This window comes from Gekko japonicus, unplaced genomic scaffold (genome assembly GCF_001447785.1).
Source record: "Gekko japonicus isolate JY-2015 unplaced genomic scaffold, Gekko_japonicus_V1.1 scaffold1060, whole genome shotgun sequence".
Lineage (NCBI taxonomy): Eukaryota > Metazoa > Chordata > Lepidosauria > Squamata > Gekkonidae > Gekko > Gekko japonicus.
Window position 1 is genome coordinate 87726 of NW_015171535.1, and position 4383 is coordinate 92108.

The following is a 4383-nucleotide window of genomic DNA, read 5'->3' on the forward strand; positions in this document are numbered from 1 at the left end:
TCCTTATCAAATCGCAACATGGCTCGGCTTGATAAAGAAATTATGTTTTTATTCAGTGTTTCTGTTGATATCTTAAGTATCACATGCATTGCTATGTAGTGACAAGACCAAATGCACTCTGGCGGTGATTCAATATGAAAACGAGGAGGTGTTGATTTTATTACCACTCTGGCAATACATTTGAAAGTGTGCTAATGACTATTAATGGCCTCATGCTCCGCCAAAAGAATTCCTGAAGTCAGCCATAAAGGCATTTTTCTCTGATCTTCAACATTAGAAACAGATTCTGATATATTTCTAATAAGTATCAAGGGGACTTTTTTGCTTCATAAACAAACACAGATCCTAATTAATTGAGCTTTCATTTAATGTTTAATTAAATACAGCAGTAAACTACACTCTGTGGATGAACAAATCTTAGGATTTGTTTCAGAAAGTGTTCTTCTGGGGTCAAGGCACAGCCAGTGTTGAATTAAAATGAAGCCATTACAACATTTGGATGGCTCTTCAGCTTTACAAAATGCAGCATTAACACCTAGAAGCAAATCCTTTTTTGAACAAAATTTTCCAAATAGTGTTGCTTGGGTGGATTGCATGACTCCTGTGTCAAGCTACCAACAGCTGGAATAAAACTGAATATGGCCAGAGCTGTCCCAACCACTGGGCAAACCTAGGCAATTGCCTAGAATGACAGATTTTGAGACACCAAAAAGACAACACGAGCGGCTACCACTGGCTTGAAGAGAAGCTTGACATTAACTGACTTCCAGCATTTCTATTACTTGTTGACTCTGGGTTTCTATAGCTGCCATGATGAAGCATGGAGGGTTTTTGAAGAGATTATCTATTTTTATTTTTACGTTGTTCATTTCCCCCCCATTATTCGGTTTTAATTTTTTCAAAAAACCCTTTCTGAAAATAAAGGTTTATAAAAGAAAATATGCATAATGTGAGTCAGCTTTGAAAATAGCGCTGTGGCAGGTTGGTAGCAAAGGGCCATTTGAGGTCTCGATGCAGAACAAGATGTGCCACAAGGGTTGGAGCAGCTTCTGTCTACAGGCCTAGCTTGGTCCTTCTCCAGTGAACATAAGAACATAAGAGAAGCCAATGTTGGATCAGGCCAATGACCCATCAGGTCCATCAGTGGGGCCAGGACACTAGAAGCTCTCCCACTGTTGCCCCCCCCAAGCACCAAGAATACAGAGCATCACTTGCCCCAGAGTTCCTATCTATACCTTGTGGCTAATAGCCACTGATGGACCTCTGCTCCATATGTTTATCCAATTCCCTCTTGAAGCCCTCCATGCTTGTAGCCACCATCACCTCCTGTGGCAGTGAATTCCATGTGTTAATCACTCTTTGAGTGAAGAAGTACTTCCTTTTATCTGATCTAACCTGACTGCTCAGCAATTTCTTGTACTCAATGACCCATGCGTTCTTGTATTGTGAGAAAGGGAGAAAAATACTACTTTCTCTACCTGCTCTTGTTGTTGTTCAGTCGCACAGTTGAGTCTGACTCTTCGCGACCCCATGGACCAGATCACGCCAGGCATTCCTATCTTCTGCCGTCCTCTGAAGTTTGCTCAATTTCATGTTCATGAATAAATAAATAAATTCATGTTCGTTGCATCTATGACACTGTCTAACCATCTCATCCTTTGCCGTCCCCGTCTTCTTTGACCTTCAATCTTTCCCAGCATCAGGGTCTTCTCCAGTGAGTGCTCCCTTCTCATTTGGTGGGCAAAGTATTTGAGCTTCAGTTTCATTATCTGGCCTTCCAGGGAACAGTCAGAGTTGATTTCTTTTAGGATTCTTTTAGGATACCTGCTCTATCCCATGCATAATCTTATAAACCTTGATCATGTCACTCCTCAGCCGTCATTTCTACAAGCTAAAGAGCCCAAAGCACTTTAACCTTTCTTCATAGTGCCTCCTTTTGGAGTGCTATCTGATCTTATTGCCAGTTTTCATACAGATCCATTGTGGGAAGGGCCGGTTCTGTTCCTGCTTCTTAGCAAGAAACCATTTGATCTTGAACATCTTATGGGAGGACATAGCGAAGACTTCACAACCGGTCACCACAATGTCACAGTGGAAGAGTTACATTGTTCATTTTGAATGCCCAGTAAATAAAAGATTTGTCTAGACATCTCACTTTTCTCTCTGTTGAGTAGGTGGTACCAAAATCATAGTTCACCTAGGGCACCCCAAAAACTTTGGGTTGGCCCTGAATATAGCACAGAGCTCATAAATTGCAACTAAAAAGTGGATAAGACACCAGACTAACAGTTTTGCTACATGTCAGAATCTTCTACTTGGTAAGTATCTCCTTTTTGTGACAAGTTGATTACCAAAACTTGCAAAGTATCAGGATCTCCTGTGTGGGGAGATCTCCTTATACCTTCATCAGGATCTCACTGCACCTCCGTTCTAAATAACGCAAACCAGATAGGGGCTGTTGCATGAGAATTACCGCTACTAGGGAGAAACTGCTACAAATCTGGATCTCCTACCTAGAACTGTTTAACCACCTCTGGTACAGACAGAGGTCATTTCAGGGGGGATCGCGGGGGATTGCAGTTCCCCCAGGTGAGGTACGGGGGCGGGGCACATGACGAAGCCCCGCCCCCTGCTTCCGGCCGCCCTGCTTCCGGCCCTCATTCACCCAGGAGGAGGCAGGAGAAGAGGGAGGGTAAGTTGCTTCCCCCCTGCCTCTCCCCAACCCTGCCTGCCAGGGAGGGCCTTGCACTCCCGCCGGCTTTGCAGGTCCACCGCTGGGCCCCTCATGGGGCTCGGCAGTGGAGCTGCAAGGCCAGCGGCGGCGGCTGGGACCGTTGGGGGGGGGGTGTGTGGCCTTATTTATTTTTTTACTTTTTTATTTCGACTTATGACACACTTCTGGTGATGTCAGGGGGTGTGGCCTTATGACACACTTCCGGTGATGTCAGGGTGTGTGGCATATGCTAATGAGTTATGCTAATGAGTTCCCCTAGCTCTTTTTCTACGAAACGACCCCTGGGTACAGGCATAATCACAACTGCTGTTCTAGGGTCTGCAAAATGTGATTGAGTACACTTGTGCCAGTCCAGATCAGATTGAGTCACTATCTTCTCATGAACATGTGCCCTGCTCACATTGAAGATGTGATAATATGCATCATTTCTTCTTCCACATGGCTAAATTTCTAAACACAGTCTCAAAATTGATTGCCTTGCAATGAGGATTTAGGCAGCCATAAGCTAAGGCCATGCTTTCTCTTCCATTTCAGCTGCTCCTTCCCTGGACCATGCTCTGGGACCTGTCTTTCCTTCCTGAACAATACTAGCTAGATGGGTGGTGTTATGTCTGCTGACTGCCACTAGGCGCCAGGGGTATGCAACCCGAGCTTGGCTCCGTAAGAACAATCGGGACTAGGAACCTGAGCCTTCCAGTTAGCACCTATCAGAACTGTGGCAAGAAGTTCAAACCTTCCAATGGGACTGGTGGGTGTGCCCCCGGGACTGTATATAGTTGACCGCTCTGGCCAGTATAGTGTGTTGTGTTGTGTACCAGTAAACTATGAGCTGCTAATCACTGAGCGTCTGTCTTCTCTATGCATTGAACCCAGTATGCAACAGGTGGCCTTTTATTGACAGCTTTCCATGAGTAGTCTATAGTATGTGTAGGTTTTGAGGATGTAAGTAAGATAAATGGAATAAGAACATTTGACTACAAAAAGAAAACAGCTTTGTACACAAGTGTTACGTCTCTATTGACAATGTGCTTGATTGAAGGCTAACAATGCTCACTCCAGATAAGACACTGAGAGGATCAATGGGGTAAACAGGTGGTGTTTAGCTTGTTCTAAATGGAGTGGCAGTTCCCCCTAATGATCATGTTCATGGCTTGTGGATTTCTTGAAATGGCCTAGTTGTATTTGTGGCAGAGCATGTCTTTCACCAACTGAGAGTGTGCACACGAAAGCTCAAACCTTGAATAAACCTTTGCTGCTCTTAAAGGTGTCACTGGATTCTAAATTTGTTACACGTAACAAAGTCCTTGTGTTAATTGGTGGGTAACACAAGGACTTTGTAAATTGCATTCCCTTATTATTAAATAGACTTCTGTAAATTATCTTACTTGAAAATGGAAAGAAGAGAAAACATACGTTACATTGAGCACCCCAAAATTCCATCCTTCAGTATGAGGATATCTTGAAAGGAAGTTAAAATACCCTGATCAAATTTCTTCCAGTTCAACTTAGCTCTAAATATTTGGCCAAGATATGGTGACACGGTGCCAACAGGCAGTCTTCTGGCTCCAGAAGTAGGCACTTGGGATAGAGAGGAAGAAAAAAAAATTCACTACCCTTTCCCCAATTGTTCATCACCATCAGAGGGTACA

The 4383-nt window shown here is 43.8% G+C and overlaps 1 pseudogene; it reads right to left on the bottom strand.

The window, feature by feature from the left end:
- Positions 1-1053: 1053 nt before the first annotated feature.
- LOC107117481 lies at positions 1054-2055 on the bottom strand (annotated as a pseudogene).
- Positions 2056-4383: the final 2328 nt, after the last annotated feature.